This window comes from Zea mays, chromosome 4 (genome assembly GCF_902167145.1).
Source record: "Zea mays cultivar B73 chromosome 4, Zm-B73-REFERENCE-NAM-5.0, whole genome shotgun sequence".
Taxonomy (NCBI): Eukaryota; Viridiplantae; Streptophyta; class Magnoliopsida; order Poales; family Poaceae; genus Zea; species Zea mays.
In genome coordinates, this window is record NC_050099.1 from 84,618,258 (window position 1) to 84,629,024 (window position 10,767).

Below are 10,767 nucleotides of genomic sequence, written 5' to 3' on the forward strand. Positions count from 1 at the left end.
CACCTCGGTAGAGAAGATCGGGTCTGTACAACCCATGCTAGGAAGGGATCATGACTCGTGGGTAAAGTGTGCAACCTCTGCAGAGTGTTAGAAACTGGTATATCAGTCATGCTCATGGTTATGAGCAGCCTTGGGAGCTCCTTGGATTAGAGTAACTCTAGATACTTTTATGTTGATGCTTAATGATGTTGATTATGTCTATGGTTCTTGTTATTTCCTATTGGAGGGACTGCCATTTGGGTAATAACTTGGAATTATTGTTAAAACCTGGCCTTCTACTAGTAATAAATACCCGACCAACTAAAAGCAACTGGTTTGAGCTTAACCCCACATACAGCTAGTCCACTTTAGCCAAATGGGACATTTGCTAAGTACGTTGATTTGTACTCACCCTTGCTTCAAAACACCAAACCCTAGGTTGTTCTCATTGCAACCAGTGCTTAGGAGAAGATGAAGGCAACATGTAGGACTTTTAGGAGTTTTAGGACTTCGATGAGTTCTAGATTAGATTAGTGGCAAACCCCTAGTCAGCTGCCTGCGTAGGCCTTATCGTACTACGTTTCGTATTCACACTTTGATTTTGATTATGACTTAAGTTAATGTCTCTTTGGATGTCTTGGACATCTTGATGTAATAAAGTACTATTTCCGCTATTATTTTGAGCAATGTATGATGATGTCCAACAATGTAATCGTTGTGATCCTGGCACTTACGTGGTTCGCATTCGGGTTGCCTTCCAAAACTGGGTGTGACATAAGTGGTATCAAAGCCTTGCTGACTGTAGGACCGTAACCTAGACTAGAATGGTCGCCTTAAGGACTATAGACCTTTATTCTCACCTTGACCTTTGGTGTCCCTTCAAAAGTTGGTCATCTCGACCAATTCTATGTTATACTACTACATATATACTCACCATACAAAATCTTTATCTTATTCTGCTTTTGGTTTACTTGCTGGTCATATAGTTCTGTTCTCACGCTTGTGCTTACGACATCTTTTGTAGATGGCCCGTCTTAGATGCATTGCACGTAAGTCGGTGATCCCTTTCCTGCCCTCTCGCCTTGCGGAGCGTCCACTGCACCGCACGATGATAGGACAGTCGAGTCACCTAGAGAGACTGCACCGTTGCCTGCACGAGGAGCAGGAGCATCGACGCCAGGAGCGGAAGTAGCAGGACTCCTCCACCTCGCCTCAGTAAGAGGTGGAGTCTAGGAGGCAGCCCTCCTCTATCCTCAGCTAGAGGTGTCGCCTGCACCACCATAGGGCACCCTAGCTACTGGAGGAGACCCCAACGGAGACAACGACGGTGGCAGTTCGAGCCACAACATGGAGCCTTCAGAGCAGTAGGACCCAGAAGGATGGATCACCCAACCTATGACTCGTGACGCCACTCACGGTTGTCATTTCCACGACGCTCTCGACACCTTGCTATGTTGGGCCTTCAACCGACACACTTGGTCAATCGAGTACCACTGTGTAGTCTACCATCATAGTCACGGGTTATACTCGGACCAATGGGAGGCTACCTGCTTGGTGCGCCATTCGGACGATGATCTCTAGGGTGCAGAGGCCTACTAAGAGCATTATTCTATCACTAGCGGGACACTGCCGAGGTAGTCTTGCAGGATGCTGCACGACGTGCACTTTCATAGTACTATTTGTTGTTCAGTGGGGTGGCTGTCGATCTCGACCTGAAGTACTACCCCCGCCGCTCGAGTGGCAGTACCGGAGGTGTGATTGTCTACTCAGTTGGTGAGGGCAATCCCAGATTGAGCAGCATGGTCAACCTGGTCGCCGTGCTCAACACTGAGTTGGACCATGCCCTTGACGAGTTGGGCAAGGCTCGAGCGGAGAGTGCAGAACTGCGTGATGAGCGCAAGAGGCGCCACCATTAGGAGGATGTTTCCCTCGCCCCTATTGGGACTCAGCACCCTTAACGCTCGCCACCCCGTGGTTGTTATGCTTATGGCACCCCTGACTGCAGGACCTGGATCAACTTGGATCCCTAGATCGCTAGTGTCGAGTTTGTAATAAATGTTTAAGCCATCTGTCTTAGTCTTAGTTAGCCATAGTTAGTCAGGATAGTTTGCTTATCATGTGTCTCTATGTTTGTCGTGATGAACTTATGATGGATTTGGCTCTTTGTAATGATTGTCATCAAAGTGTGAGTGTCCCCCTGCAATTTGGTGTAGTTATTAATAAAGTTAGTTATTTAGTTGGGCAAACTTTTACTTCCACTTTCCTCTTTATCTAAGAAGCTGTGTTTAAATGTTTTGAAAGTTAGTGAAGTGCTCATTTGTTCAGCATTATGAAGACTTCTATGAACCTTTCCTTATGCTGAAAGACTGCAAGGTCAGTTTTGATGTGTGAATGCTTTCTAAAGATGTCTAAAACAGGCGCTGAGGTGGAAGGCGTGCCCAGCAAGAGCAGCATACCCCACAAGATGAGGCACCCCAGCAGCAGTTGCCTCCACCACCACCCCCAATGACAATAGAGCAGATGTTTCTCATGCAGACTCAAGCAGCTCAAACAATTGGCAGACCCTGGCAGCCATGCAGCAAGTGCAGCAACAACCTCAACCTCAGCCGCAAGTGCAGATGCCGCAGATGCCAAGAGACAAGCATGCAGAGTTTATGAGAGGTCATTTCTCTGTGTTTTCCCACTCTGTAGACCCCATGGATGCCGAAGACTGGCTGCGCACGGTGGAGCGGGAGCTGCATACCTCTTAGTGCAATGACTAAGAGAAGGTTTTGTATGGTCCCCGTCTGTTAAGGGGAGCAACACAGTCCTGGTGGGAGTCCTACCTCGCCACCCATGTCGACCCTGAAGCCATCACCCGGTAGGAGTTTAGGGATAACTTCCGTCGGTACCACGTTCTTGAATGTTTGATGACATCGAGGAAGGAATAATTTTTGGCATTGAAGCAAGGACCCATGTCTGTCAGTGAGTACATGGACAAATTTCTACAACTATCTCACTATGCACCTAAGGATTTCAACACTAATGCCAACAGGCAGTACAGATTCTTGAGAGGTTTGGTTGACCCCCTACACTACCAGTTGATGAACCATACCTTCCCTACCTTTCAACATCTGATCGGTAGAGCTATAATTACTGAGAGCAAGCATCGGTAGAAGGAAGATCGGAAGCGCAAAATTGGTGGATCGCAGACGAGGAGCAGCAACCGTCCCCGTTTCTCAAGCAATCCACCCCAGCAGTTCAAGCAGAGTCACCCTCAGAGATATCAGCACCAGCACTAGAATCAGTGTCCGCATCAACAACAATTTCAGAGGCAATTCCCTCAACAGCAGCAACAGCAGTACCGCCACAACAACCAACTGGGAGGAAACCAATACCAGAGGCAGAACAACCATGCATCTCGCCTTCCTGTCCCAGCAACCAATCAGAGCAACTAGACAGCCCCAGCGCAAGGAGGAGACCGAGGATGTTTTCACTGTGGGGAACAGGGCCACTAGGCGTGCATTGCCCAAAGAAAGCAGCTCAGCAGCAGTCAGCTCCCAATGCCCCAGCAAGACAAAATGCACCCCAACAAGGGGCAAACAACCGTGGACAGCCGCATGCTCAGTATGGAAAGCTGAACCACCTGGAGGCTGACACAGTTCAGGAGACCACAGAAGTGGCACTAGGTATGTTCTTAGTCGAATCTGATTCTGCAAATGTGTTATTTGATACTGGTCACATTCTTGTGTGAATGCATCATGGGTAGAAACACACAACATGCCAGTAGCACCTATGTACCCACCTATGAGGGTTAGTTCAGTTGGTGGGAGGCCCCAAACAGATAAATTTTTCCCAAGTGCAAGAGTTCAAATAACAGGGATAGCGTTCCCCGCTGATTTGATAGTAATGGGTACCCAGGATGTAGACATAGATGTCATCCTAGGGATGAATTGGTTGACCAAGTACCAAGAAGGCCTTAGTTGTGATAAGAGGACTGTGAATTTAGTGTCCTTGTCAAGATAAGAAGTGTTGGTGGAGTTGGTCTTGTCTGGACCAAGAAAAGTAAGATGTCACCAGATCACTGCCCATAGTGAGGCAGTCAATCCACTCGAAGCCATCAAAGTAGTATCAGAATTCCCGGATGTGTGTTGGGGCGAAGGCAAAGACGCCACCCTTCGCTCGAGAGCCTTCGCTGATATCGTTGGTCCAACGGAAACAAAACGGGCAGGGACACCCTTCGCCCCATACGACATCAGACGAAGGCCTCCGACGAGGTCATCCCACCGTGCGGCCTCGTCGTAGCTCGAGGCCCACGTGTGATCTGGCCCATTGTAACGGGCCCTGCGTGGCCGCTGCGTGTTACGGGCCTGATTTGTAAAGGTATCCCTGTAATTACAGTCTGTAACCCTGCTTTATGGGAATATTCTGGGGATAACCTAGGTGTCTGAGGGCACATGCGTCCTTAACACAAGACGCTGGGCGCCCAGACACCTATAAATACCCCCGCACAGTGCCCGTGAGAGGCCAGAATAATAGAGCTATTGCCATCGAGCGCGAGAACCCTGTTAACGCCATTGTTCACCCTTGTTGGATCCCCTTGCAACTGAGAGCAAGTTCCAACATTTGGCGCCCACCGTTCGTGCTACGAGAAAACCACCCGCGATGGCACCCAAGAGAGCTAACTCGAAGGCTGACGAGGCTGCGAAGGCAGCACTGCTTGCCGCAAGAAAGGGCAAGGCCCTCGCCCTCACCCAATCCACCCACCAAGAGGCCACTGAAGACGACGTTCCCCGCACCTGCGAAGACGACACTCTCCGCACCTGCGGCCCTGAAGGACAATCGCAGCCACCCCCAGGCTTCGCCCCACTGGAGGGAGCGGACCTCACCGAGGACGGTGAAGTCCTCGGCGTCTCAGCGGAAGAACAGCTACAGCTGCGCGTCCTGCGCCTCAAGAACCGCAATCTCCAGAGGCAGAAAGAGATACTGGAGGCCAAGCGCCAGCGCGTGTCCGCACTAGCCAAAGTGCGGCAAATGATACGCGACGAAGAGCAGAAGGCCCAGGACCTCGAGCGGGAGATTGCGCTGATGCAGCGCGAAGGCCACCTTGGCCTGCAGCACGGGCCACCCCTCCAGCAGCGCGCACAACTGGAAGACACGCGCGAAGGCCACCTCGGCCTGCAGCATGGGCCACCCCTGCAACAGCGCGCACAACCGGAAGACCCGCATTTCCCCCAGCGCGACCACACCTTCCCCCACGCCGCCACTACAAGAAACTGATAAAAGTTCGTGGGTTTTGTTAAGAACGTGGGCACCGACGTTCTTACAATAGTTAAGTTCATGGGTTTCTTTAAAAACGTGGGTACCCACGTTCTTAGTTTAAATTCGTGCGTCCTAGCTAAAACCGTCGAACTTATCGTATTAGGAACGTGGGTACCCACGTTCTTATATTAAATTCGTGGGCCACGTGAACACCGTCGAACTTAAACAAAAACCAAAATCCCCAACCCGCCCCACACGACTCTCTTCTTTCTCGCCCACTGCACGTACCGCGCACACTCCACCGCGCCGCCCCCAGCCACCACGCTCGCTACGCTTCCACCACCGCTCCTCCACCTCGCGCGCTGCCGCCACCGCGCCCAACCGCGCCCACCGAGCCGCCACCAGACCCGTGCCCAACCGCGTCCGTCGCGCCCAACCGCGCCCAACCGCGGCCGCCGTGCCACCGCCAGACCCACCGCTCCTCCACCGTGCTCAGCACAAGGCAGGCTGCATCGCCAAAGACTATCTCACTCCCCTCCTCTCGTTCCTCCCACTCTCGCATGGCGAGCCCGCTCCACCCCGTCTCCCGCGGCAACCGAGCGCTCCGTCTTCTAGTCGCGCTTCGCTCCCCGTCCACGTCGCGGCCGCGGCTGAGACGTAGGCCTAGCCTCCCTCCCGCCCGCGCGGGGCTCACCGCCGCGGTGGCGGCAATGCCAGCGCCGGAGCCCAAGGCGCGCGTCCTGGCGGCCTGATCCAGCTGCAGAGCAACGCGCTCGCCGCGCTCGAGGCTCGGGTGCGCCTCCCCGCTCGCCGCCCTCGTGCCTCTGGCTTCCGCACCGCCGTTGGCCAGGCAGACACATCCGACCTCCCTCTCCGCCAGGTGGCCTGCCGCGCCCATGTGTCCCTGGGGAACCCGTGGCCACAGATTTTTGCTGCTTAGTTCTCTGCACTGCTGCCGGCAGCGTCCAAAGAGAGGGGAAAGAACTGCTAGTTCAGCATTTTCTTGTTGGTGAAAAGGATGGCAGGCTTCTGGTTGATCTCGAAAAGAATATCATTGCAGGAGGTGCCATCTGATTCTCAAACTTCTTTTGTATGTACTTTTTGCGTGGTATTCCAATCTTGTTTGGACCGTGTATTTAATATATGCATTTTCTTGTTAGGCTTCTGGTTGATCTCAAAAAGAATATATGCATTTGCAATGGAAATGACACTATTGAACATCTCAGGAGCAGACTTGAGTGATTTAGCCGTGGAGCACTCCTTATGTCCATCCAAAGAAAATGGTGGTATGCTTGGGTGGGTTCGAAGGGGACAGTCCGGACAGATGGTACAACATTAACTTGTTTTTTCTAGCATACTGATAGAGTAGATGATATTCTTCTAGCCTTTACATACCTTTATTACCTGCTTTACCTCGGCAGTGTTGATGAAATCTATACAGTCAATTTAAAATTTTTTATGCTTCATAGCACATTGCGTTGGCCTAACATTCCATTGGCTTGTGTAATGTAATCAGTATTTACTCATTCCTTCAACATGTCAAGACTAGAGCTGGCAACCAAATGATAATCAAGAAAATATTATTATTTTTTGTACGGCCACTTCATCTTCCGTATGCCAAAATAGATGGTACTAGTCTATTGCAACTCCTGAGAATTTTACTCTCAAGGCAGCCAGTCCTGGAGGCACACATCAATTGTTGGTGATTTTGACGTGGAAGCTTACTGTTTCTTGTTGTGGTATTGCTTCTAAAATCTCTCACTAAATCAGCTAGAACTGTGGTCGCATGTTCTCAGCTTGTTTAATGTTTGCAGCAGCTTTCCATTCCTTCCATTGTATTTGAAATTATTTTACTAAGCAATGATGAATCGCCCTTTGAATTAGATGTAGATCACTCCATGTCCCTGCGTTTCAGGGAGAACCTACTTGGGGTCCTACATTGGAATGATATATATGGGCTTTAACTGAGCTTTCTGAACATTACTTTGAGCAATGCATGTGTTTTTTCCGGTGGCTATTGTTGAATGAAAATGTCAATATTTATTTGTTGGCAGAACATAGATGGATCAATGTGCTTAGAAATTTCTTGCTTTCGATGATGATTTGCCTAATTGTGAGGTGTAGACAACTCCAAGTTCCTGCTTGCCAGGGAGAACCTACTTGGAGTCCTACATTCAAATGAGTTCTATGGGCACTTTCTGAGGTTTAAATGTTTGCCTATGTTATGTTCAGCTCGATCTTATCTTTCACTGTTATATTTGGAAGCTTATGAATCAAATGCGTCCAATTTTTACCTTCACAGTAACCTATGATGAATTGTCCAACATGTGAGGTGTAGGTAACTGCAGCCCTGTTTAGTCAGTTTAGGGTTCTTTAGGTGCATGTTATTCGTCATGTAATGATTGTTCATTGGTTTGATGTTTATACCTTTTCTTCTGCCTAGTGATTTACCATCAAAATAAATTACTTTGTGTGACGCCAGTGATGATTAGTCTGCAAAATGGATGTCCTATGGACTCAAGTCCCTGTTTCAGGAAGAACCTACTTGAGGAAACATGGTACATAATACGACATCATTTGATAACACTGAGGCATTACAGAAGAACCCTATGTCCGTTCAGTTTTTGCTTCGTACTATTTTCTTTTATTCTGAAAGTTGAACTTGATCATAAAGCTTGTTAACATTTGATCGAGTGATTAATTTGTGAGCATTTGCATGTTAAAGTTCTAAGCTTCTCCATTGCCTTTATAGGAATCTCATTGATGCAGCTAATATCGCTGCATTGGCAGCTTTATCTACTTTCTGGAGACCTGAATGCACGGTTGGTGGGGACGATGGTCAGCAAGTTACAGTGCATGATCCTGAGGTAGACGTACACTCCCAATGTGCTCTATTGTTTATGGTTTTGCCAATATATCCCTCAAAGGTCATGCTCCCTTATAGCATTAGATTCATTAATTATACTCCCTGCATCCTGAAAAGGATGCAATTATAGAACAGTGATACACTAAAGTATGTCGAGTTTATATAAATATGTTAATAATTAATGTTTATTGTACCAAATAGGTACCATTAGATTTGTCATGAGCCCATGAAACATATATTTACAGTATACTTATTTGAAGTCATACATGTTGATACTATTTTGTATAAATTTAGTCAAACTTAAGGTAGCTTGATTTTGATCAGACCTAGAATTGCATCCTTCTTGGGACGGAGGTAGTATGTCCTTAAGAGCACATTCGTCTGACTCCCATAATTTTCTTAGTGTGAAGCTGCAGTATGGGCCTAATGCTCGCCTTTTGTCCTACTTTATTAACCACTGCAACTATCTTGTGTTTTGTTTGATGTATTTTACAGGTTAGAGATCCACTTCCTCTTACGATACACCATATGCCCATAGCTATAACATTTGCATATTTTGGTGAAGGTAACATCGTGGTATGTCCAAATATTTGAGATTGAAGTGCTTTTGATTATCATCAAAGCATTACCATCCTCATCTGAGTAAATGGCCTTTTTGTGTAGGTTCTTGATCCCACATACAAGGAAGAAGCAGTAATGGGATGGAGGATGACTGCTATAGTTAACTCAAATGGGGATGTTTGTGCCATTTAGAAAGCTGGTGGAGAGGGTCTCATGTCAAGTGTTACTATGCAGTGTTTAAGAATTGCTTGGGTAAAGGCTGCTAATATAACAAGCAAAATAAAGAAAGCAGTAAGTAACCCCCTCAGATTGATGACACCGATGCTTTGCTTGTCTAACCTTATTTGGCTAGAAGAGGCACCGTGTCTAGGAGCTAGCCATATGTGGCAAGAAGATGTCTTTGCTTCCTCATATTTTCCATTTGGCTGTTAGAGGGAGCCGCGGCTGCGAAACATTACTTCCATTTCCTGCCGTGTCTAGCCTGTTTGGCAAGAAAAACCGTCTTAATCGTATCGTTTTTTTCCAGTTTGCGGTTAGACCATTAGAGGATTCCTGCACTATGTCCTTTTGTTTAACCAAATTTTTTCGGCAATTGAGGTAGTGCATTTCGCCTCTCTTTCTAATGTTCAGGAAGACTGCTTCTTGATAGACCAAGATCTATGCCTCTTAGCTGTTGGGTTTCCTTGTGTTCCGTTAGGTGTTCATTGGCTGAGTTTCTGTTTAGTAAAATTGGTTTTGGGTTGCTTTATTGTTCTTCTAGGAATGACTATGATCTCGCCCAGTTTGTTCAGTAATAATTTGGTTGCCAGCAAAACTCACGCCTTCTCCTTTTCCATAGGAATATGGAGAATACAGGTGTGCCCCAGTGGAAGCAGCTGCTGGCTTCCTTTGGGCCAATTGCGTAACCTTGGCATTTGGGAATAGAGATAAGCGAAGCAGCAGCATGAATGTATGCTCCATCAGGTGCTGTTTTGATCTTCCCGTGTTATGGTCTCCCCTGATGCCTCTATGGAGCGGATCCACAAGTCCATATAGTGTGTACTTTGACTGTATACTGAATATTCTTGCAAAAGAAAGCCTTGGTTTCTTTGAAAAGCAATAAATTATAGCACAAATGAATCAACATATTCTAGTGAAAATCATTTGTCTGGCTTTGTGCTGAGAGCTTTAACGATGAAGTGGGAAATCTTTTCGATATTTGGATATGTAAAATAGGATCATATTATACCCAAATTGTGGGACGTTATTCTCAAGTAAATGTGATTTCCAACTTGTTTGCTGTTTGTAGTGGTGATTTGTGATTCTCATCATTCCTTCTCGTTCTGTTCTGTTTTTTTGTTCTTTGTTTTGTTTGCTGTGTTGCTTTGCTTTTGCCTAGGTGCATAATTGTCTACTTCATTCCATGCTACGGTTTCCATTAAAGTTTCATTGGAAATTTTCTTATTGTGAATGCTTCATTTGCAGGTCATAATTATGGTTCCTCCTCAATGGCTACTAGGTGCAGTAGGGATTCATATGATGACAGTGTTAACAACTGCACACAAGTTACTGCTTCGAAGGTACAGAAATGTTTTGCTATGCCATCTAGCATTTCTTATGTCTTGGAAGCACCATTGAATCATCGATAATTCACCTTCTCTAATGCATTTTCTATTACGCCTGTTCAGGATGTTTCTTCTAGGGAAGCTTCAAATGTCTTCACATGGTTAGGAGCATGTTATTGCCCACAACGTCTGAAGCAGATTGTTTTTCACATTTAACCCTTCTCGATCTCTGCATGGTTCAAACTAATATAATGATGTAGCATATCTTGGTGAATCCCCGAGTGAAGCAAGTGACTTCATCGAGCTAGCATATACTGTTTGTTCAGATATTAACAGGACTTGTGAACTTATGTATTGGGACTTGTGTGAATTTGTGATATGAACATATATCCATGTGTTTGAAATATGTATTGTATGTGATACTCTGTGTTGCATGTGATTTTATGTTTGTCTAATTTTTCATTTCTGTATTTTTTATTTTTTCTGGAAAGGGGTTAAGAACGTGGGTACCCACGTTCTTAACGTTAAGAACGTGGGTACCGTCGAACTTAATGTGCAGCCCTCGCCGACCCACGT

The 10,767-nt window shown here is 46.8% G+C and overlaps 1 long non-coding RNA gene and 2 other non-coding genes across 3 annotated transcripts; all 3 read left to right on the top strand.

Moving 5' to 3' along the window:
• Positions 1-7,076: 7,076 nt before the first annotated feature.
• On the top strand, positions 7,077-7,191 carry LOC111591383 (small nucleolar RNA Z278). Its single transcript, XR_004858016.1, has one exon. It is a non-coding gene; the product is annotated as a small nucleolar RNA Z278 (small nucleolar RNA).
• A 120-nt stretch (positions 7,192-7,311) lies between these two features.
• Positions 7,312-7,425, top strand: LOC111591382 (small nucleolar RNA Z278). The gene has a single exon (XR_004858015.1). It is a non-coding gene; the product is annotated as a small nucleolar RNA Z278 (small nucleolar RNA).
• A 2,013-nt stretch (positions 7,426-9,438) lies between these two features.
• On the top strand, positions 9,439-10,364 carry LOC103653459 (uncharacterized). Its single transcript, XR_565499.2, has 3 exons — positions 9,439-9,610; positions 10,112-10,206; positions 10,315-10,364. It is a non-coding gene; the product is annotated as an uncharacterized lncRNA (long non-coding RNA).
• Positions 10,365-10,767: the final 403 nt, after the last annotated feature.